Source organism: Micropterus salmoides, unplaced genomic scaffold, assembly GCF_014851395.1.
Source record: "Micropterus salmoides isolate LMB-PRFRI ecotype aquatic unplaced genomic scaffold, ASM1485139v1 Ms_hic_scaffold_2, whole genome shotgun sequence".
NCBI lineage: Eukaryota > Metazoa > Chordata > Actinopteri > Centrarchiformes > Centrarchidae > Micropterus > Micropterus salmoides.
This window is the reverse complement of record NW_024041150.1, coordinates 35520576-35546540: the sequence shown is the minus strand read 5'-3', so window position 1 is coordinate 35546540 and position 25965 is coordinate 35520576. Positions and strand designations below refer to the sequence as shown.

The following is a 25965-nucleotide window of genomic DNA, read 5'->3' as shown; positions in this document are numbered from 1 at the left end:
AACAGTGGAAAGGCACATATTTTTTCTTTGCAGTCAAGGCTAACAATACACAAGACTACAATATCTTCTACAAATCACATCTCTTACGTACTGAATAATGTAAGTGATGGTGTTGTTATAGTTTTGACTGAAAGGATTACATGTGGTAAAAGGTTGCCATACTGCTTTGTGCGACTGTATCACTTTGGCATTCACTTTCTGTGATCTGGAGCATTAGAACAGCAACACCTCATTAACACCACACTAGGGACCGTGTTAATAGGCACCGGAGAGTGTCTCAAACAGTGTCTATGCTTGAGCAAGTTGCTGTAATATACATCAGTGAAGATGGTTTGTGATTAACTACTTAAGTACCATACAGGCAATGGTCTCCTCATTTTAATTTTACTAATAAAAAGCTGAGTTCCCCGAGTTCACTGTTGGCTCTCTAATACTTACATCACATTTGTCTCCTCTTATGCACCTTTGCGATTTTCTTAATTCTGCAATCTGGTGCAATGTTGATGCAATTAATTAATTAATTAATTAATAAAGTACAGTGCACGAACTTATTAAGCCTAAATATTGTAAATTTAGACTTAAGATGATAATAGAGACTTCTACGGAGAGCTGCCATCATTTGAAAACTGTCTTTCATGAGTAATAAAAACAGTAAATTAAAGCCAGTCACTAAAATGAAATTCCAAGAAACTCTTTAAGACAAAGTTTCTTGACATTGGGGTTGTGATGTCAGATATATGCAGGTAGCACATGTGGCAGATTTCAGAAACATGATATTTATTTAATGTTTGTAATAAATTAAACTACATTAAACATCTTTAAAATGTATGAGCATGTCTGTATTCCTGAAAACAGGAATACAAGTAAGCAGGCTAGCTTTGCTTGCTATCCACACAGTAAGTTAACATCACATCAATTCAAAAGATAGATTTGTAATTGTCATCCATGCATCTTCTCTTGAGCAGTTTATACAGAGTTCACACGGGCAGAGCAGGTTTACAGTATTTAAAAGTAAGCTTCCTCTATTCAGTCTCTCACGTGATCCCTTCTCTAAAAGGCCAGCCCTGTCAACAGTTTGCTATTGGTCAACAAAACAAATTAGCGAGTCAGAGTTCAACGAGAGAAACCTGGATGTGAGCGGATCCACTGATCACAGAGATAATTTCATGCTAATTTCAGTTTTTAATTCTTGAAGTTAACAATGGTGTAAAAACAAACTGATAATGATATCCATGTGTATGTCCTCACTGACCTTCTTCACCTCTCTGCCCGGGTCCTCAACCTGCTTCTGCTGCTCCTGGAAAAGAGAAAGATGAAGACAGAAAAACAGAAGAAACTTAGTTATTGATTACTGAATTCTCTTGGGCAGAGGAAGAAAACAGGACCCCATCACCAGCTCCTTCACCACGGGGTAAATCACATTGCCACACAACACACACACACACACACACACACACACACACATGCACACACACGCACTAGTCTACTCAGCACCCAGTCACTATTGGGCACACCACACCCACACACACGCACGCACAAGTAGACGATGGACAACAAAGCCAAAACGTATTAAAACACAAGACAGGAACCAAACCAAACCCAGCGGGTTAGAGAGAGGTGAGGTGACAAGCTAAAGCAACGTGACACACACGGATACAAACAGAAGGGAAGGTGTATCTGTGTGTATCTGTGTTTGTGAATATTAGTGAAACACAACCACAGGCCTGTTTTGTGCTGAATATTTGTGTTTCCCTCTGTGTGCATCTGTGTGTCTTACCTGAGTTGTTACATCCTCTATAACAGGTGAGTGTGTAATTGTGTTAGTGGGGTGTGCAGGGGGAAAGTAGGGGGGCAGGAGAGAGCAGGCTGGGGGTCGGGGGTTGTCTTACAGAGATGGACAGGGGGCTCCTGGGTGGGGCCTGTCTGGAGTGGGGCCTGTCAGGGTGGGCCGGACAGCCCTATGGAAACATGGGAGAAAGACAAGCTGGTGTGTTAAGACTGAGCAGAGGAGGAGGAGGAGGAGGAGGAAGGGCGGTGTATGTGCCTTGGAAGGCGAGGTAACACTATTGAAAAAATAGAAAAAGGAAGGACGAAGGGAAAGAAAGAGGATGAGCGATCCTTCTGCAGCCGAGCTTCCCCGGGTATTCAAACCTGTTATTTGTTTGAGAGTGAAAACTCAAAACTACTTTGTTTGTAAAGTAATTTTATTCTGCCAAGTTTGCAGGTTGAAGGGAGGGAACAGAAAAATGTGAGCAGCATTAAATTGAACAGACAAAGTGCAGCAAACATACAGCAGCAGCTGTTCAGGGGTTTGAAGAATGATTGTTGAAAGAACTGATGGAGAGAAGTGTAGCACTTTCAAGTGACTTGAATCAAAGGGGAATACTGAAAGCTCTGAAATATTTAAATCTCTATGCCAATTATGTTGGTCTAAATGAACACCTAGCGACTGTCCAAAAGAGTTTTAAAGTGAACTAACGGGGAAGACAGAGCTGTCAGAAATGATCATAACACAGTTATAATTCTTTCCCCCTTCGCCTGAATGACTGAACCTCCTGCTGCTCGTCCACTCTGTACTGTCCGTGTAGCTTGTAGCCTTTAGTATCCATTATCTAGGAGCTCCATCTTCATATAAATATGTTTTATGACTTGATTTTATGTTTATGGCACAACGTATAAACCCCTTTGGCCATTTATTTGTCTGTGGATAATGAGCCTGCCCAACTGCTGCTGTATCAATAACCAAGTACACAACAAAGCAAAGCTAAATGGGGAGTACAGTAAGAAAATTAAATAACAGCATAAATAAAAGACACAACTAGGCGGAAAAGATAGATTAGCAAACTAAAGCAGAAGATGAATTGTATTTACTGTTCTGTCACACTTCCTCACACACATCTTGCCCACTGCAATTGTCCAATGACACACATACAGAAGTCCCCCGACATGCACTCACAAATCCATTCACCTACAAGTGAACTCCACCAGCACACACTAACGCATACGCACACCCATACCTTCTGCCGTCGCTTCTCCTTGCGTTTGTCCTCTGTGGCCTGCAGCATCTTCTCCTTCCACAGGTTGAAGAAGTAAGAGGGGTCCGTGTAGAACTTCAGTGCATCCTTCTTGTCGTCCCTGCACGGAGGAAAAGAGAGATGGTGGGTGAAATACAGTAAAAATATTTGGATCGATGGAAAGCAAGGATAAAGGCAGGGTTGGGGGTGCCGGGTAAATAGGATTTGCGTTGGGGCAAGATGGAACAAAAATGGAGCCTGATGTGTGAGTTCTTAAGGAGCAGATGCAACAAAATGTCAACACTAATGTATTGAATAGCTAATGGACCAACATACTTAATACTTAATCTGTGTTGAACACCAGAGTCAATACATAAATTATATTATTTATTGAATCACCACAGAGGTTGTGTTGAAACCAGAAGGTTTATTGGGATCCCGACATCAGACAATGATTTAGAAGATTTAGAAGAGTGACTGGTATGTATGAAGACAGAGCACATAGCCACGTGAGTAATAACCAATAATGAAGTCGGAGCAGCAGACAGCTGAACTCCTGCCCCCTCACCCAGCTAGCCTTTGTTCTGCTAAGCTAATGGTTCTTACATTTTGTCTTTTTGAATAGCTGAAGCATGTTGCTGAGCTTTTCTGTCCATATTCCAGGCTAAATGGGTATGTGCTGCTAAATATGTTATTAACATTTGATCAACTCACAGATGTAACCATTAACAATTCAAATAGTTTGAGGTTAATCAAACTACCTGTGTGATCCGTGCCTGAAAGGTATAAAACCATCATTGTAGGTTCTGGGCCATTTTTACTTAATTGGACAATTTACAGAAACTAATGGTTTTTCACATGTTTTCTTCTTTGTTGTCACTGAAGCAATACTGTTGCAATAAACCGGCAAAGCTTTAGCTCTACTTAAAGGTTGAGTGTGTAAGTTTTAGTGGCATCTCATGGTGAAGGTTGCGAATTGCAACCAACAACTCACTCACTGCTCACCCCTCCCTTTCCAAGCAAAACTACCGTGGCAAACACGCCCCGTCGGTTTTTGTGCTAAATTACACGTGTGCTCCTCCATTTGTCCAAATTTCACATCTCTTCTTACTTCTAACAAACCAGACTACTATTACTACTACTATTTCTTCTTCTTCTGTTCATTTGGGCTACTGTAGAAACATGGCTCGCAACATGACGAGTGAAGTGTCTGTGTGAAACACATGCCTTTATAAGACGACCGCTACACCCTGCCTCACCCGATGTCATCACCCATCACAATGTTTCACTGTAGACATCGTCTGATGGCAATTTTGTAGACATTGCCCTATTACACAATTGACCTTTAAGCACTAAGTTTGGAAGCAGCTGCCAATCCTGTTAGTAATTTATGACTAAAACTTTGTGTGACTACCTTAAATCTCATAGAAAAATCTCATATTAAAAAGAGGAATATGCAGAATTGGCACAACTCTGCAAACCAAACAGATTTTTAAACTACCAATATAATACAGTTGTATTAAATTACTGACCTATACGGGCTGAGAATGTTGAGTGGAGGAGGTTTGTCACAGCGATGGTACATCTCCACCACAGGGTTGGGGACGGAGGTCCTCGACACCACCTGCTGGTCCTGGATGGTGCTACTCTTAAAGGCCTTCCTCATGTTTATGTCCTGCAGGGAGACTGGAATGAGAAAAAAAGGACAGAGAAATGGAGGGATTGAAGACAAGTTTAGAAATAACAACTCCAAATAACAAGATAATTCCTGGAGACACGTTTAATATGCATATTTGACAGAACTATTTGCTGTAATTCTGCAATGTGCAGATCATAATTATATGATTAACAGTTCAGGATTTAACAAGTCCCACATGAATTTGGGAAAAATAAAAAAAATAAAATCATCAGCTATGTGGTTGTAAGTGCCTAAAATAACACACTACACATGCATATAGAAACATGATACAACATATGCACTCAAACACACACACACACACCCACACACAGAGAAGCATGACAACTGTGTAAGTGTTGGTACCATAGACTGTATATAAAGAAAGAAGACAGGGTACCTCCCCAAAAGTGAAACCAAAACATCTTGTTCGCCCCCTGGTGGCTGGCAGGATTATAGGTCATAAAGGCCCCCTCCATTTCAGCGGAAGGGACATGGGCCACGTTAAGATGGTTTCTGTTATTTTAGATAGTTATGAAGTACTGGTGTCTGTTCAAATCTTAATTTTCTGATATGTTTGGTTTGAATTAGTTATTTCATGCTATTAAAAAGGGGGTGCGGCATCATGATTGACAGCTGTGTGTTAGCTTGCTAGCTAAGACAACGAACAGTCTAAAGTTAGCTATTTGGGAAAAAATCAGGTGATTGGTAGTTAGCAATTACAAATAAAATAAGTGGATCACCCATTGGTTAGTGGACTACAGTCGTAAAGCCTTGAGTTTGGCATTTTGGCCTTTTGGAACCAGAACTGACCATATTTCAATGAGAGGTGGGGCTGGGGAGGTATATGCATTGCTATGCATGACAGTTTGCCGTAGTAAAAATTTGTCAATCAGAAGGAAGCCACGCCGTATACACTGCTTTATCATCTATTTTCCTCTAAATAGGACAATAATTTACCAAAAGAACATCATGCTGTGTTGAAGAAGACTTGAAACTAGCAACTGAGACCACAAACTCATTAGAAAAGTGGTTACTGAGGTAATAAATCTAGTGAGAAATAGTAGGGTAATTTTATCATAAGCTTACATACAGTACGACGCCTTCTACTGGCCATTAGAAATAATGCAGGTTTAAGGCACTTAAGCATTGGTTTCACTTTTCAGACCAGGAGGTCCCTGCTTGGAATTAATTTACTCTGTAAAGAAATTGTTTGACTGAAACTTGAATTTTAATGAAAAAAGGGAGTACCAAAGTACAGCCATTAGTTTTGCGTCACTAACTGTAACGTTACTGGCCAGAAGGATTTTAAGACTAGGGATAAACGGTATAAAAATTTCATATCACGATTATAGTGACCAAAATTATCACCGTTATAATGGTAAAATGTGCCAAAATATATTAAAATGTACTGATACAAACACTGAAACCATTTCAACAAGTTTTATATTGAAAAGTACAAATACAATTGCCATTTTGTTTACATAAAAAATAAAATAACAGCAAATACCTTTTGTAAACAAATGAAAATCATCTACGTGTGCATTATCAAGTTTTTATATTATATAGGTAATACAATGAACCCGTGGACAATTACATGAAAACTAATTCTTTAGAAGACAGTGATAATAACTGCAATGAGCCCAAAAACTGACATAAATACAGAGGAGTGTGTAGCGTTTCTAGATATGCTGGTTGGTTGACTAAACTGCGTAACGTGTTATCATGTGCAGTGGACGAATAGACTCTGCCAACACACGACGCTCACAGCAGCAGAACAACGTGTAGCGTTTTTACAAGAGCAGCAACACTGAGAGCTTCAGTTTACACGCTGTTAGCAAGTCAGAGACAAACCAAAGCTAAAAGTTAACTCACCCTGCGTCCATTACAAGGTTATTTACTTCAATCAAGTTTCCCTCAGCGCTCTCATTAAAACTAAAATACCACCGGACATCAGAGTGACAGAAAAATCTCCACAGCATTGTCTTCCGCCGTGTTGTCATTGACCCAAACAAACCCACATTGCATTCTGCGCCTGCTTCTGAGAGACGCTGGACAGTGTTTGCCGTGAGATTATAATAGCGTGGTTAACTGTACCCGGTTATCATGGTAATTAAAATGTGTACGTTAATAATAACCGTCGGGAATTTTACCATGGTTTACCGTTAAACCGCTAATCGTTTCATCCCTATTTAAGACGTGCAGCAACTAAGATGAAGATGAAGACGAAGTGAGAACCACAATCATTCCATTTAGGGGGTCAGATTAGGGGTGTGATGAAACACTGAGAGGTGACATTGCAGAGATGTGATTGGGCCGGCCCAGCGTCAGTGCAGAAAATTACCCAATGGGCCACTGTCTGTGCTTTATGGGACCGTTTTTTTTGCCCGGTATGCCAGATTACCAATCCAGCCCTGGCTACTGTAGTCTGATCACTAGGGTCCACCCCCACAGTGACTTTGGCTCCAAATGACATTACCAGTGCAAGATTGCAGCGCCTATTTATGGGATATTTTGGCTTCACTTTTGTACAGCGGGAGAAGTGGAGACGCTTCGTCCATCTTTATATACAGTCTATGATGCGGACTGTGTGACAATATGATTTGTCTACATATAACAGGAGCCAGTAAGTGTGTGTGTGTGTGTCAAGTGAGAGATGGAGATAATACTGCATGTATGTGTGTCAATCCCTTAACCCCAGAAGAGATTTAACACTACAGTACAGCAATGCTATCCAGGATCTACCAGATGGCTAAGTACAGGCACGCACGCACGCACACACACAGACCCCCCCCCCCCCCCCACACACACACACACACCGGTTCAGTGGACATCAGCCCAGTGTGTACAGTAATAAGGTTAACACGTGTTAATGTGACATATGTACCTACCAGTGATTTACTGTCTCTTCTGCAACAACAACATTATTAAAAATGTCAAGTTTAACCTCTGACTGCCAGGATATATTCCTCAAACAATAAAGAGCGATCAGCTGTTTCATCAGTGTGTGTGTTTGTGTGTGTGCAGATTCTGCAGTCCAAGCACACTCCTGTCTGCTCGGTGTTTGATCTTTCCTTCCTAAGCTTCTGTCCCTGCGGCCAAATGAATAATCCACAAAACTAGTAGCTAATGCAACTTTCATTCAGACACATCTTCAAAGAGACCTCAAGCTCAACACACACACACACACACACACACACACACACACACGGTCTCTCTCTCGCTAACTCTCTACCTCCTCTAGCCCCCTGTCTCCCAGCACTGTCTTGCACTCTGATTTTAACACTCTTCTTCCTCGCATGTACATTAATGTAAATTATGTTTATTACTGCTAATAACCAGATTCATGTATTAAAAAGTCTGACGAAGGGACTGACATGGCTCGCAGTTGCCTTCCTGCTGCATTTACCTGAATTTATTTCGATGGTTTTAATAATCATTTTAATGCCAGGAAGAATGTGCAACATCATACAGGAAACATCTCGTTAGTGCCATCCAAGTAAAAGGAGGCTTTAAAAGGCTCCTGAAATACAAGTTGTGTTACTCGAGGTGTTACGGTTTGACGCATGAATGTGAAAATGCGATTTGCCGGAGTCATCTGCATGCGAAGTGAAACGCAATGTACAGTCTCTCTTTTCTACTGCTGAACATTCACATGAACTTGTGTTTTGCAAGCTCACATCCAATTGCATTTTTGAGCAGCAATTAGAGATGAAACCCAACAACCAATGAGATGAGTGCTTAATGGTGAGGCTCTGGAGACGTATAATGTAGAATAGGATGTAAACCCAATTTGCTGATTGAATGCTATTTTTTTTAATGGGAAAAAAACAACAATCATGGATAGAAAGCATATATTTCAAAGCAAAATAAATGTTTCTCTAATGTAATTTGTTCTATTTAATAACTTGCTCAGCAAATAAACATTTTGATTCCTTAAATATTCATTCCTTCCTCCCCTTTTCCTTCTTTCCTCCCTTTATTTATTCCTCCTTTCCTTCCCTCCTTTCTTTAATTGTCTCTTCCATCCTTCCTCCTTTCATTGTCCCTTTCTTCTTTCATCCATTAATTGTCCCTTACTTCCTTTCTTCCTGTGTGTCATAAAACATTCATGGTGTCACTTGCCTGCCAGTTTGGAGAAAGAGACCAAGAGAAAAGGTGAAGGAGGAGAAGGCAGGAGTGAGTGAAAGAGTCAGGAAAGTGAGAAGAGAGAGAAGGAAGAGTGAATGTGTGGTAAGAACCGAAAGGACAGATGAATTTGCTTGTACGTAGGAGGAAGAGGCATGGAGATGGACAAAGGAGGAGAGAAGAGATGAAAGAGTATGGGCAGGGGGGAGGCGGGGGAGGTGTGGGAGAGGAAGCGAGGAGGAGGATAAGACAGAGGAGTGCTGAGCTTTTCCTTTTCATCCCTGTCTGCGCTGCTCTATGTGATGCTGTCTGTCTGAGCCCGCCGTACTGCAGAATGACTAGGCAGGATCAGCAAGGAAAGAGAGAAAGAGAACCAGAAAGACTGAGAGAGAAGGCAAGTGATAGAGATGATGGAGAACAGGGAAAAGAAGGAAAACATGGAGAAAAAAAATGGAAGTGGGAGGAAGAGAGGATAAAAGAGAGAGACAGAGGGAAAGTGGGGAGAAGTCTGAGAAAAGGAGAGAAAGAAATACACATAAAGGAGTCAGAGAAGAAGAGGGTGTTACAGGAAGAGTGGTTTAGGGTTGGGGATTTAAAAAGAATGAGAAAAAGAAGAAATGAAACAGAGTTGGAATAAGAATATTGAGAATGGAGGAAAAATAAAAAAGAACTGGGAGGGTAGGTTGGAGTGAGAGAGTGATGAAAGAAGAAAAAAGGAAACGAAAGAGAGAAAGAAAGAAACACTGGAGGGGGGAGAGAAAAGAAGATGGCATTAGAGAGAGAATAAGAGAGGGTTTGGGCTAGAAAGAGATATGGAGAGAAAATGGACAAAGAGAAACAGAGACAAAAGGGAAAGTAAAGAAAGGAAGAAAATGGAAGAATACGGAAGAAGGAGGACAATGAGGGAGGTATGCAGGGAAGGAGGGAGAGAAGTGAAAACGATTAGAAGAGAAATGGATGGGGAAACAGAGTGCAGGAACTAAAAGGAAATAAAAGGGGTGAGATGGAGGAGGGAGAAAAACAAGAGAATGAGGAAATAAAAGGAGCAAAAGAAGAGAGAAAAGAGAGTTCTCAAGAAGAACAGAGAGAGGAAAAAAGAGGGACGTGAAGGAAGGAAGCAGAGAGCAAATGAGGAAGGGCAGGGAGAAAAGAGCCCTAGATTAGGGGTTTCTCACATCTCACATTAAAGTTCAGTTTGAGCCTTTGGGGCCACCATAGTCTAGCTCTATAGCTCTAAAATCCTCCTGTAATCACAGCCCAGTCTGACTGTGAGCATTTGTTATTGTGTGTGTGTCTGTAGGCCTATCAATTACTGCATTAACACAACTGACCTTTAGAGTTAGTGAACGCTTAATGACAGAGATAATGATTGTGACTCTGTATACACACCACACACACACCCTTTAAAAAGCCTTTTAGAAATGCATGCCTGAGTGTCTGTCTGTTCGCAAAACACACTCAGATGGTGCGCAAACACACACACACACACACACACACACACACGTTGTGGATATGGAGATAGTGACATAAGGATGAAGCAGACAGACATCAAACAGGGAAAGTGGAACAAGCTGTTCACACATACACACATCTGCACAAAGACAAACATGTGCACACAGACACGAGCGCGCGCACACACACACACACAGTGTCCCTACCTTCCTCCACAGTGGAGTCGAGCTGGGTGACTTTCACGGCCAGCTGGTCCACTCTCTCCTGCAGGCTGCTCATCCTCAGGTAGAAGCTGTTGGCTTCATTAAACAGTTCTCCGAAAATGTCCTCTGCATGGCGACCTGGACCGAAACACAGGGAGACACACACATGGTTAGGTTTGATATTGTAGTTTATTTATCATAGAATATTCTTTCATCCTGGGTAAGTTAACAGAGTACATCCACACTTCCACATCCGCCAGCTGAGCTCTGCCTCACATATCTTTAATACTGTCAAGGAGTAAAAACAGCCGGGACAATGACACATTCTTTTGAAAAGACGCTGATATTGTGGTGTCGATTTTATGACATTAAAATATGGTGGTTGTTTTATACCCAGACAAGCTCTCATTGACCTGACTTTAGCAAAAGAAAGTGGATCAGTTTCACCTGACCAAAATTCCACAGTTGGATCACATGGTGACACTTCGGCAATTTCCAAACTAAAGAAGGCAGTAAGATTACTGTTGAAAGCTCTACAAAAAGTAAGTGAACCTTGAGTTTAGAATATTTCATCACATTAATGCGGTTATATTTATATTCAGTGCTTCTAACCAAATGTATTGTTCCTCCTTGTATCCTTCAAGCCTAATAAACTTGTTGAATGTTTTTCCTTCCTCATAAAACATCTGGCAAGTTGTCAACGGCTGTTTTCATTATTGACAAATGCGCTAATTACGTTTTCCATTGACCCATTGATATACTTTGTTGAACTGATTACTGGCTAAACAGGTATAGATGTACTTCATTACTATGTAAAGATGGATTCCTCTGGAGTATAGCTGCACAAAATATGGTGCTTTTGTTTTCTCCTGGCAATTTTAGATGCATGTAGGTGAAACCCACTCACTCACTCACTCACTGGATCATGATTAGCTTGGCGCACTTCAATACAGTGTTTGTAGTCACACGATTCCACCGATGCTCGAAATTGAGACTGAGGCAGGAAGTGAAAGCGCGTACTGGGCTAGTTATTGTTCACTCATTATGCCGTCCCAGTAAACATGCGTGCGAATCAGGAATGGCTCAATTCATCAAGGCTAAAAACCTGTCTTAATGTCACACCTTTGAGTCATAAGGGTCAACTACTCAGTGTCCGACCAACTGTGAAATATGGGCTCAATCTCCCCTTCTGGTCCTGAGTTGAATAATGGCCCCAAAAATAATGGATATTTTTCCAAGACATTATGATGACATGGTGAAGTTGACGTCATCACATCATCGCTGTATTAAACATTATCTGTGTGAAGCTTTGTCATAATTACTGCATCACTTCTGGATTAATGGCCAATAATGCATTGTTTGAGGTCACAGTGACCTTTGACCACTGAATTCTAATCAGTTCATCATCGATGTTCGTACCAATTTTAAGAACTTCCCTCAAGGCGTTCCTGAGATATCAGGTTCATGAGAATGGGGCTGACGTACAGACGGACAACCCCAAAACATAAAAATAAATACGGTACAATAACAAACAAACTAATGTCCTTTTTATTTGGAAATAACACAGGTAGGTCGGGCAGCGGGCATAAAGGTTTGTGGGCAACACAAATTATTATGACTTCCACATTTCTCAGTGTGATACAGCCCAAATAAAAATAAAAAAAAGTTAAGAAAATGTACAAAAATAGGCAGACAGAACAGGAGATGTATGAGAAGAGACATTCACAGAGATGGAGGTCAGTTGATGCCGTTCCTCCTCTCCCTCCTCCCTCAGTCTGTCTCAGCAGGACAGACTGCCTCCTGCCGTGCACCTGTCGGACTGAATACTTAAAAGGACATTTGGTGTGTGTGTGTGTGTGTGTGTGACAGAGGTACAAATATTTAAATCTATTTACTGAGATGCAGAAATACAGCCTTCCTCTAACACACCAGCAACTAAAAAATGAACAGACACACAAACACCTGCTGCATACCCTCAACGTCTCTCCATCTCTTTTTCTTTCTTCTCTCTCTTTCTGTCGTTTGGTCCACGACATGACAGATGGAGCAGAGGCAGAGCACTCGCTCATTCACAGTGAGCTGTGGCCGAATTTAATTTAGACTCTCACTGTTAATCAAAACCCAAAGAGCCTTTTTTCCCCACATTTGCACTAAATGATCTCTTTCTGACTCTTTCAGGCTTATGTTGTGCACCCCCCCTCCCTCCCCCCAACAACTTTGGCTGTAATATCTGCATGGTTTCAAACGAACTACGCAGGTTTCTTATTATGATGCATCTGGACTCTGACCTGCAGTGTGATGACTCATCAGACTGTGTTTTCACTGTAGATCAGTTACAGTGAGCATTTTGGCAACATCTTTACATGCGTGTTGATGAATTTCTCAAAATCCACCTTTAATGGGCTGTTGCCCTTAATGCTGACTCCTTCCTCACTTCTAATGAGCATGTGCAGACATGGCCGAGTTAACACTTACACACATCTCGAGTGATTTGTGTCCAAGAACATAGCTCTGAATTCATTAGCTTTGGGTGTGACAGCACTTAAAATGGCAAGGATGACACATTGGCATCTGATTGCTCACGACAAATTTGGAGAGTGTAAGGCACACATCAGAATCAGAATCCGCTTTACTGCCAGGTATGTGTACACATACGAGGAATTTGACTCAGGATCGTACATTGCTCACGATGTGCTTGCTCGTACAAAAAAACCCATAACACAATAATAAAATAATAATAACATACAATCAGGCACAAACTACAGTATAGACAACACTAATATATACACTATGAACAAAACAATATAGACATATTGACTAATAGTGCAGTGATCAGAGTGCAAAGGATGCAAGAGTAAACTATTATTCTCATTATGTACATGTTGAAGGTGGATATGATATACAGGTACACATTCATGCATACATGTACACATGTACATAGTGTGATGGAACATAGTGCAAAGGAAAAAAAATAAATAAGACCTTATGACCTGAGGTAGGTGTATTGGTATACAGTATATACAATTTGATTTGATTTAGATTTTTTTATTTATTTGAAAGGGGACAGTGTACATTAATCAACATTAAAACAATGTAAATGTACCCGAGTTAGCTAAAAAGTGCTAATTTTCATCGGTAGTCCCCCAGCCAGGTGTAAAAAAGGCAGCCTTAAAAATAATCACAGGTATAAAAATCACAAGATAAAATTACATACAAGACATTATGGTTACGAAATACAATTCATGTAAAATATTTTATAATATTTAAATGGACAATATGACATAGTATGAACAGTACTGAAATAGAGAATGGTGAATAAATAAATAATAAGTGGAAACCAGTAAACAGGTGCTGATTAGAGACAGAGTTACTGGGTTATTGCACAGGAATTGTTCCTGACACCGTGAGTCAGAAATCAGCTGTTCATCAGAGTGATGGCTTGTGGGAAGAAACTGCTTCTGTGTCTGTTGGTTTTGGCGTACATGCTCTGTACATGTGACCAAAATGTCCTCCTTGACTGCCTAGCAGCACTGCCTGTTATCTAGCTGGATGGCAAATTTAATTTTTATAGTATTTTTAGCCATACTAATGGCGTATGTCTAGGGACGACAATGTTGGTCATTCACAAGCAAATGTTAGCATGCTACCACACTAAACTAAGTTAATGAATATTATACTCATTATCTGCCCCATGTCATTACTACCTACTTGGATGGATCATTACAAATACTTTGCTGTACCAAGTGGTCACACAGTGAGATAATTGTTTTAAAATCGCATCGTAGCCCTCAAATCGTGAGGTGCCTAGAGATTCCCAACCCTCTCTGAAGTTGGACAAGAAAATAAACTGCCTGTCTTTGCAAAATATATGGTTTTAAGCTTGGTGACGTACCGACTATACTAGTTGGCTAGTTGTTGAACTGCTCTAGCTGACGAGCTAACTCATAACTTGCTAGCTCGCCAGTCCTGTGCTAGTAAGTCACAATAGCTTCCCTCTTTCATTTTGCTCAGTATTGGACACAATTTCGTTCAATAAAAAAGGCACTGAAGAGAGGAAAATAAAGGTTTTTTAAGGCTAACAGTCAATTAGCAGCCTTATTAGCAAACAATATGTTTATTCAATTTACTCAAAATATGTATTTGTACCATTGATTCCCATCTCATAACTGTCTGCAAACCATTGATCTTTTGTGGATCATTTAATACTCCAACAGAAGAGGTTAAATAAACATTCATGTTGCAACAAAGCTACATAGCTTCCTCTATTTTAGGCTCTGTGTCCCCTTTAAAGTTTACTTTTACCTCGCACAACATAGGAGCTGCTGGTGTACCGCTGCCTTGGTTGGTTAGTTTGTTTGAGTTATTTTTTGACTGTGGTGTTTTCAAGGGTTAAAAACTAACTAACTAATCGAGGTAGACCAGAGAGGTAAAATTTAAATTTTCGTCAATGGAGTTTGGTGGCTTTGATGAGAGCAATTAAGGAACCCTTCTTACCATTTTTGAAAAAAGTGTATTTCTGCAGGGATCCTTTACATAATGTTGTCAGACAATGATAACAATCTGAGCCTGTGATAAAAACAAGCACGTTAGTGAGCGTACTCTGAAGGCAAAGATTACTTTGCAGCCCCGTTTCGTTGCTGCCAACTGCAGCGCACTCGCTCATTATTGTATATATGTATATTGCAGTATATTTTGTTATACTGAACCACAGGATACTCACTCAGACTGCCCAGCTGTTTGATGATGGCTGCTAGGGTGCTGTTAGTAACACACTCCAATTCACTGGTCACCCCATCTGGCAACGCCCCACGGCACAGGTGCCTGGGCTCAATGTTCCTCTTCACCAACGGCATGCTGGTCTACTGCAGGAGAAACAACAGAGAGAATAGAGAGATGACTGGTTTATGTTGAGAATCTGCCGTCCGTCACTGCTACCTGTATATTTTTATATATACATGTGTCTTCTGTCTTCTTGTTAACATGCTGTTGCTAATTATAATTCACTGTAGGGAAAATGAGCACACAAACAACATTACAGCTCTGCACTGACAGATAAGAAAGAACGAAAAGAGCAGAGGAAAAACGGGTTGGTGCTCAGCTGTGAGTTTTGATGGAGATGGAGGTGTCATGTCCGCCGTGGGGCGCAGTCGCTCATCACACTGCTTAATGTCAGTGCGGCTGGGATGAGCCAAGAGCCAAATGAGCCGGAAAGAGGTTTCTAAATGGTGCTAACGAGCCGCAACTGTGGCCAGAGAAACCACGAGGGAGAAAAGAGGGAGAGGGAGACAAAGAGAGAAAAAGTAAAGGGTTAGAAGATGACAGAAAGACAGAGTAAAGCAAAGACAGAAAGAATTAAAGGGTAAAAGAGTGAGAGAGCAACCTACAGACAGTGTGAGAGAAGAGAAACCGTGTTATAAAAGAAAGACTGTCAGTGTGTGAGTGGCAAGGCCACAGGGGAAGAGCTACATATAGATTTGATGTGAGCCAGGTGACCTTGTGCCGTGTGAAAGAAAAACCTCAGCTATCAGAAATTGGATAATTTAGAGATATGGAGAATTATCACTAACGTCTGCAGCTATATAGAGCTTTTTTAGCCTCTACATTGTGTAGTTTTTTAATGACTATCTCCTTTACTGAAAAATAACGGTTGATTCTGACTTTCATAGAAAGCAAACAAAGCACTGATATTTTATTGTACAATACCCACTGAGGACCAAACCGCAGACAGAATTACATAATGGCTGGAAATCTAGTCACGAATCTAGCATCTAGCCGTTTCTAAAATATATGTAGCCTAATGTTTTGCAGATTTTCATTAGGTGTATGTCCGCTTTGGACAAAAGTATCTGCTAACAAAATGCAGTCTAACTGCAACTCTTGTGTTGAACTGTGCAATTTGTAGGTTGAAATGAACGTTTCATTTGAAGGATGCAACTTTTAGGTGAAAGCTCAACATTTAGGTTGAAGTGTGCTCGTTTTAAGTTGAAATATCAAACTACTGGGTTAAAGTTTGCAATTTTGAGGCTGAAATGTGTAACTATTGGAAAAAGTGGTCAGTTATGTAATTTGTGGAAAGTGATGATCAAATTACTGACCAGAAACAGGCAATACATGTTGATTCAGCATCAACTGTAAACCCTAATGTCACCCTGCTCTTTGAAGCTAATTATCATCACCGACACAGAGAGAGAAAGTGAGGAAGAGAAGTCGGATAAAAGTGAGTGAGCGTTACCGACAGAGGCGAACACGTGAGAGGAAACTGCTCGGCTCTTCTCAGTTTGAAGTTAACTCTCTATGTGGGACACGCTTGTTATTTTTGGGCCACAATTGTGTGTGTGTGTGTGTGTGTGTGTGTGTGTGTGTGTGTGTGTGTTCTCACTGTGCACACGTGAAAGAGTATGCATATGTGAATGTGGGAGGTGTGTGTGTCCCCAGGTCAGTGCACTGGAAATGGGCCATTCTTGCACTCTCTCCCACGCTTCTACTATATTCACTAGCACTATTCATATTTCTGAGATGAGAGCAATGGAGGTAAACAAAAACACTTGAATACATTGTCAAAGTGTGTGTGTGTGTGTGTGTGTGTGAAAATTAATCTTACAGACAAAACTCATGCTAACGTCAGTTCGAAAAGTGATATTCACACTTATCAGGCACAAAATGTGTGTGTGCTCACAGGCTCCTTAATTTGTTTGTCCAGACTGAACCACACATGCCAACTTTAATAAAAAGTGACTAGTTTGTCCTCTTTACGTCTCTGTCTCTCGCATGCTCTTCCTACCTCTAATAGCTTCTGACGTTCAATTACACAAAACACCTCAGATTGTGCCGACTTGTCTTTTGAGTGTGATCGAGCTTCACAGAGTGTGTGCACATGAGCCAATATCCAACCCCTCCTCCAGCTGTTGTAAATAATCTAACACCATTGCTGTTTAATAATACATGCACACTCGTCCGTATCTTCCACCGATGCCTCAATAGCTGCTCTTCATGTCTTATTTGTCTCATCTGTCCGACCCCTCCCTACTCGTCTTTTTTTCCCTTCGCTTTCCTCCATATTTTCTCTCACTAGATCTTCTCTCCATCTGTCTGCTTCCATTAATAAATCAGTAAGGGTGAATATATCTCTTCCTCCGTCTTCCCAGTGTCCAACACCGAGTGGGTATTCCCCATCGCTCTGTTGGTCTGAGTGTATGTTTTTGTCTTTGAATGTGTGTTCAGAGCAAGATAACGGGGATTGTGTGTCAAGGATACTCGTGCCTGTACTAGATGTCGAGGCCACTCAAGTCTGGGTTCGTGATGTAGGTTAACATGCATGAAATGATGCGGAACCTCCCTCTCTCTGACCCGCATAAACACACACAAACACACACCCAAGGGCACTTAGTCTCCTCACACAAGCCCTTTGAGGTCAGCTGCAGGGCAAATCGCAAACAACAGTTTGGTGCTACACCCCTGATACAAAGGCACTCAGGACAACAGGATTAAAAAGGGGGACCAAAAGTAATCCCTATAATTCTTTCCTGCAATATAACAGCTAGCCATCAAATTTAGTTTTATTTTAATTTCACAAACTCTGGTACATTTAAAAACAAAAATAGTGGTCGGATCAAGATCCTCTCATTACATTATACATTATAAACTCAGACAAGTCAATGAAATGGAATAAATGGAAATCTCTGGGACACACACAAAGCCCTATCCTGTTATTCTGCGCGCAGGCTACATAACATTTATGTCTTTCTGGGTGGTCACTGTGCCAGAATATCGGACTTGGCCAAGACACATATCAGACTCAAAATTGTACCCTGACCAATATCAGCTTGCAGTTTTTCCAAGATGTGTAAAGGTGAACTCAGTGATTAAAGCTGTAGTTGGTAACAACTGAAGAAACAATGCAAAACCTTCCTTGTCTCTCTCGGATGCTTGAATCACTCCGCTTTCCCACCAACCCCACAAGACGAGAGCTGGTTGCCCTTAGAAAACCTCATCCCGTGTAGGGCTCTCTCTCCATGGCAAAAGACTAATATTACATTACTGTCCCCCCTCAAAAGTTTTTCCCCACTGTTTGTTATCATGCCTCTTTTAACACTCATAGATATAAGCACCATGGCAGCGAACACAATGAGCCTAAAGCTCCGTGTGGAGCCGGGAAAAGTTAACACACTGTTCTGAACTATATGCCATTGTTGGAAAAGGAGGGGTTGGTTGTTTCTCAGACATTGTGTTTGCAAAACGTCTGAAAGCGAGCTGACGATATTGAGCTTGAAGGGGGACTGCACAGTGCGTACACGTGAAGTGAATGACACTGCGTTACAGACTCCTCCTGGATCTGATTAGTTGTTTTTGGGCATTGCAGATTCTTGCAAATGGCATTTGGAGCAGCAGGAGGAGCCAGGGTTCTGTAATGCTTCACAAATGTATTCAAACTTCAGCAGACTAAATGCATTTGCTGCCCTTTGCAAAAGGGGAGGAGGCAAAACATATAACATGCTATTAAATTGAAATATTAAATTGCCCACATAAATTATTATTTTTTTAAATCTCCACAAAACCTCCTAGGATCAGTACGGCAACAATTGTGACATGAAGCACGCTGTAGACAAAAATTCTGACATGCGAGTCTTTCTGTTGGGGCCTTGTGAGGCAACTTACACAGAGAATCAGTTGTCTTCCACTTGAGACACACTAAAAGCCTCAAATTGAATTGCCTGACATTCGTTTTCTTTCCCAACACCCCCTGTGTGTCAGATTGGGCCATTAATATGCTGACATTGTGTAGTCTGATCCCAGAGTTATGTTGAGAGGTAAAACACTACAGAGCAGTCCCCTGCATTGACCTAAATGATCAAATGACGGCAAACTGCAGTGAGTTGACTTTTTAATGCCAGTTATAAGAAGAGGTTTCACATCAAACAAGAACTAAATTAAACAGCGAGCACCAAGCAGCTACAACAGAGACAACCTCAAAGAGAGATGTTATTGTATGGCTTAAGATGATGTATTTCAGAGCGTTGAAGTCATTTACAGCCTTGAATTTAGTCATCTTAAGACTTTTTGGTACCAGAAAACAGCATGGGAAGAAAAAAATTAACACAATGCCAAGAAGGAGAAAGGAGAGGAGCAAAAAAAAAAAAGTGTGTCGTGGAGCCATGGGAACGTTGTCATGGCAACGCACTGAGGAATCCACTCCACTGCTCAAAAGTGGAACTCGCCGCTACTCCGAAAATAGCATGAAAGAGAGATGGAGAGAAGGGGACAGGGAGAGATGAGGGAAGAGAGAAAAACTTTGAGATAAAGGGAGGAGAGGAAGGGTGGACATCCCTGTGAAAACTTACTTTAAGTTCTAAAAGTTCTCAGTTTTAAAAGTAGGTCTCCGGAGGATTTACTGCAGTCTGACACCTGAACTTATTCTACACGGGAGAGTTTAGGATCTAACAGTTCAGGAAGTCAAACTTTGAGAGGCCACTGATCTAAGATTTATAATGACATGAAATTGTTTAAGTACACTGCAGAGAAAAGTTGCAGCCGCTTGAATCTCCCCGTCAGATGCTGTTAGTTGTCCACTGCCAGCTTCTTCAAAGACAAGGAGGTGGAGACTTTCAGAATGCAGCATGCTATAATGTAGAGAAGCATGCAGCTGAATGACGTCACTTCTGACAAACTGTACCTCACTCTTCCTTAAACACCAGTCACTTTCTGAAATCTACAGCATAACCCAGTGTTCTCCTTTTTTTATTTCCTTCATTTATAAAACTTCCATCTAAATTACGTTACCATAACACGTTACTGGCTAAGAAAACATTTATATTAGATTGTACTCTGCATGGAATAATGGAATTATACACCACTTTTCTTTGCTCTGATATCAGCATTATATATCGGCCATCAGCTGTCCTGCGAGAGTCAAATTGCGATTATTGTGGACAATATATTGCAATTTGTGATAAAATTATAATGGAACAAATAGTACTATGAGTGTACTTGCTTAATTATCAAGAAATGCGCAAAATACTGTCATTTTAAAATGTGTATTTCTCACCTTGAACAAAGTTAAACAATATTTATAACAATAACAAGTAAAACAGATGTCAAACAGAACAAGGGGAGCGTGCGGCTAGAAGGAGCAACTATTGGCACAATGGCATCCTGGCTCAGTGTACATCTGTCGAATGCAGAGTCTCTATCCACAACCTGGAGGAGGAACTGTACATGAGTGTATTATATAAAGAGTAGAATGTTTAGTTAATAGTATAGTTAGTATAATAATAAATATTAAATACTACATTCATTAGAATTTCATTTTTGAGTTGTTGAGTATTAAAACCAGTTATAGCTGTTTCATTTTTGTGGGTCATTTTATAAAATTTAATCCTTGTTCAACATTTAATGATGTGCTGTAGCACGTTAAACTTTTTTTTGATGTCACGCCCCATCCAGGCGGGAGAGCCCGGTGTGGGCGGAGATAATGAGCGGACTGCAGCGCAACAGAGAATAGTGCGTCACACAGACTTTTACTATTTTATTAAAATCGCACACTTTTTGCAGTTATGTAATCGCACGTAACAACATGCGATTGCGATTAATAGTGCAGCCCTATTCCCAGCAAAGAAAAACATCAGTGTTGATAGTGATGAAACAAATGCATTAAAGTTTTAGAGGTTCCTTTCACTCTGGTCAGGACCTGGTTAGTTTCCTTGTTTCCTTGTCTTTATGCCAAGTGGCTGTATCTCATGACGGTGGAATCGATCTCCTCATTTAATATATCACTCAGCAAGAAAAATGTCAAACTATTCTTTTAAGTTTCCAGAGAAAATATAGTATAGTAATAGTATAGAAAATATAGTAATATATATATATATATATATATATAATTTACTGGACATCAGAACAATTCTGTAGGATTAGTAAGTATCCTTGAGTCAACTTTCTGATATTTGAAATAAGGTTCAACTTAAATTCATACTACTTACACTACTAATTCCCAATTATGAACGTCAGGCCCTTTTAAAATCTTCAGAGTATTCAGGATCTCTTTCCAGGATCTCTTTCCAGTTTTGTATGATATCAATATATTTACATAATATATAGTCCTGCAGCAGTCAAAACTGAAGACTTCCAATCACTTGCACATTGAATGGACAACAGTTGCATTAGAGATCTAACTTCAGATCAACTTCCCAACCACAAGCATGCTTTTACACCCGCTGCAGGTCGGTTATACACCATGAAGCGACTAATGTGCTCGTCTGGGAAAACATCCAGTTCCCCTCCTGCTCATGGCTGGTTGTCACACTTCTCCCTCCTCTCTATCTACATTTAACACCTCTTCCACATCTCCCTTTTTCTGTACCATCCTCCGCTCCTCCTCATCATGCTTCGATGGCTGTGGGTATAATTACAGTTGTAATGAGATAAGATTTGATCCTTCTGATCCGATGCGGTCTGGAGCCTGTTTGTGAGGCGATGCTGAGATGTTGCGCAAAACAACCTCCCAGATTAGGTGTTGCAACCAAACATGACCATGGGGGGGCATGCTTATAGACTTTGTCTGGTCTCAAACTCTTTTCACTTTGCCTCACATTAATGGCTTCTGGCCATCAAATCAATCATTCTGACTTTTCATGTGCATTGCTTTATTATTTATTATTTACAGGTCTCTGTGTTTGTGAGAGACAGATGGATAAAGAAGGAGACATATTAATTCCTGTACAAACTTCTCAATTCTGCAGGCGGTCAGGCAAGCATCAGCTAATGCTATTACTGCTCCGTCTGCTCGGCCATATAGACTTAAGTACACACACATACACGCACATGCATCTCTCCTACTGTGCAACACCGAGCAGTCTGCTTCAGTCTATTCTGAGAAAGGTTAGCAACCCACACACATACACTTCACCCTCCCCTTCTGCTCCATAGGAGGGACCTGTATAATCACAGCTAATTAGCTTTCTACAGTAACTAATGTTAATGGCAGCCACTGATTCTTTACGATTATATAATTAGATGACATACTGCATGAGGGACCAAGTTGTATTCCCTCTAATGCGACAGCTAGCTGGTGCGGTATACTGCATAAAAGGAGAAAAGCTAATGTGACAGGCTATATGCAAGCATGTCTATTTCAAGGATTTTTTGAGCAGCTTCTGGAAACTATCTTTTCTGATTGGCAGGCTGTGGAATAAAGGCTGATCAATGTACTGATTATATTTACAAAAGCTCAACTTTTTAGGAAGAAGAAAAAGTAGATAAAAAACAGCTTGTTTTAAGATTTAACCCTGCACATAAGAACTGATCCAGTGAGCGTTTTTCTTAAGGTTCAGTGTGTAATATTTAGGAGGATCTATTGACAGAAATGCAATATAATATACTTAACTATGTTTTCAGTGGTGTATAAAGACCTTTCATAATGAACAGCAGCTATGTTTTTCTTACCTTTAAATGAGCCATATCTACACAAACTACATCAAATATGTATTGAAGAAGAAAAAGAAGCAGAAGTAGTAGTCAATTTTGTTAGAAGATGATAAGTGAATTTTGGACTAATGGAGGACCACATGTATTATTTAGCACAAGAGCCGACAGAGCGTATCGGCCACCTTAGCTTCTCCCATGCGCTTGCAAAGTGAGGGGTGACTGCGAGGTGGGTTGCTACACTCACCACTACATGCAACTAAAACTTACACCCTGAACCTTTAAGGGTTTTCATGAGGCTAAGAGTTTGTCTTCCGAATGTTTCTAACCCATAGACGAACATGTATCAATCTCAGATTTCACATGACAAAGCCTGCATGCAAGCTGCCTTTATGTCACAAACTAGCTCCATGGCTTCATTTAAACCGCACACTGTATAAGAAGTGGACGTTGCCACCGTGACAGTCTGTGGACAACTGTTGGAGACCTCGAGTTTGCCATCTTGTTTTTTTTAAACCAGAAGTGACCGTATTTGGGCGAGAGTGTGAGGCTACCTAGCTTGGTTTGCAAGGTGCAACTGTCATTCACGTTAACTGGTATATTAATTGTACGCTAATTTGTTATGAAACAAACAGGAACAGTTGGGAACTTGAGTCATGAGTAGGATTGCAAACATGCTTTTACACACCAAAACATACTGACAATATTTTAGGCTAATATTCCCTACGACAAAAATATTATTGGGGGAGAATTTGCAAAATATGGTTTGTTTTCATCCTCTTGGATGTCAGTTGGGTGGGCTTTGACAAACCAGAAAATGTTAAAAGCCATAGGAAAATATTTTAAAAAGTCTTTTTTTTGTAGCCGTGTTTCCATTAACGTTTTTTTACGCGCATTTTGAAGTATTGCATTAGAAAAGGTTGATGGAAGCGGCAAAAAATGTCACGCTTGCTTGGATTTTGCCTTTGTCGAAAAAAAAAGTTAATGTGCTAAATAGGATATGGACACAATTCTTTAAGTTTTAAGTTCTGACGTAGCAAATTTGTAACTCACGTCTGATAAGCCGTTTCCGCAGTCGGTGTCTTGCCGGATATTCCCTTATTGTGAGGAGACGTGGCTGGTAGCAACTTGCCCGCTTAAAACACATTTCTGAGGACTTCTCTCCATTTTTCTGGTTTGGAACCCCTACATCTTGTTTATTACAGCCATGCGCAACGTCAACTACTGACGTAACTATGCTTGCCGTAGCTTGGTTTATTCGCTCCAAACCAGCTGATGGACTTTTGTGTCCAGTGACATTTCAGATGTCTGCTTAAAATTTGCATACCAGTTAGATGGAAACATGGCTTATGACTGACTTTTTGCATCGCTGCTTTTCTGGATCAGATAAACCCAACCTCTGACACCCCATAGTGTCAATAACAGTTTGATATCCATGTAATATAACAGTAAGGAGTGTAAAGCCAGGCCTGACAGACAGCCGGCTGAACACACAGGAAAGTGAGCCAACACAGTGAAACAGAGATAATGTTTTATTCTGAGTCAGGATCACTCTGGTTGTGCTTTGCAGGCTCGGGAAGCTCTTTGCTTGGTCGTACGCCAAATATCAGCTAACAAAAGGAGTCAGCGAATGAGAAGCAGAACAAAGCAGATATGTATATTTAAATGACTGCAACAAGCTCTCAGTTGAATGAAAATCCCATTTTTAAAAAGCTGCCTTGTTTTGTTTGATGTCACAAAAATGGCAGAACACCGGTTGTGTTTGACGTTTTGTTTGACGTTGTTCAAACTAGACTGAGGATGATCATTTAAATTTAAACCGCTACGATTTTCAGTTACAGCTGCACCCACCCCAACCTCCCCACACGCTGACTCTTGCTTCCTCCTGGCCTCCTTTCTACTCCTCTGAAAACCCCTTTCCTCCATCCTAAACTCTCCATCTCCCTCATGCACCCCGCCCTACTCCAACTCCTCTCTCTTTGATGTCTGTTTTTTGTTGATGCTCTTGGGTGAGGAGCCATTGTACAAAACGATCACAATTACGGTGGCACTTCCCCCCACTTTCTCACTAATCCTCCCTAAAAACAAATTATGCAAAAGAGAGTGATAGAGGAAAGGAGCAGAGACAGGATGAGCGATTTTATGCTTGCCTCTTGCTTCCTCTCTCTATCTTTTTTAAATTTTTTTGGGAGTAGCAGTAGCGGGCTCTGTGGAGTTGTCATGATTTCTTTGGAAGTATTTTCATTTTTGTCCGGATAATGAAGTGATCAGAACATAACTGAGAGAGACAGAGAGTTTACATTGCGGCAATGAAGTTCTGCAAGAGATCTCAGTCACTTCATTGTCTCTAGTGTGTGTGTGTATATGTGTCTACCATTTAACTGAGCGTGAATGCAGATGAAGTGTTATGAAACAGCCGACTTTAATGAACGGTGAATAAAACATGTGAGACAAAAGAGCCAAAGGCACAATGAGACACACACACACACACATTCTAACAATGTCACTATCCTGATAGTCAAATGGTATTTGCAATTCATTAATGGTATTTGTTTTTATGTACTCGGTGTATCACAAATACAGAGTGCCAGGCAAAACAGTAAAAAAAATAAAGGTTATGAATGTTTTTCTGTTATTCAGCTCAGACGTTATTCAGGGTTACACTGACATTGAACTAAAAGTAAATTAACAAATTTATGTGAGATCAATAGCTTTGTGCTTCTTTATTGGTCTTGGTATTAGTATTAAATAATAGAAACCCAGTTTTTTTTACTCAACAAGCCTGATTTTTAACTGCATTACAGTGTTTTTTCCCCTCTTTCAGGTCATTAACATTCATATCTATACTTTATATTATCGCCAACCATTTCCCCTAGCTATGTGTTTTAATTAAATGCGCTACAGTACAAAAAAACAGTAGGTAATCCATCAATGAGCATGTCCCAGCTATAGTCTTCTTCTTTTTTTAATGTGACACTAGTATGCAAGGAGCATTTTCAAAACTCTCCTTGGTGGTGCACTCAAGGACATTCCGCTGAATGGATATGCTGTGGAAAAGCATTACAATAACTGTGTTTTG

At 40.6% G+C, this 25965-nt stretch overlaps 1 pseudogene; it reads right to left on the bottom strand.

The window, feature by feature from the left end:
* The window catches only part of LOC119913407, a 44405-nt pseudogene that overhangs the window by 7594 nt on the left and 10846 nt on the right, over nucleotides 1-25965 (bottom strand).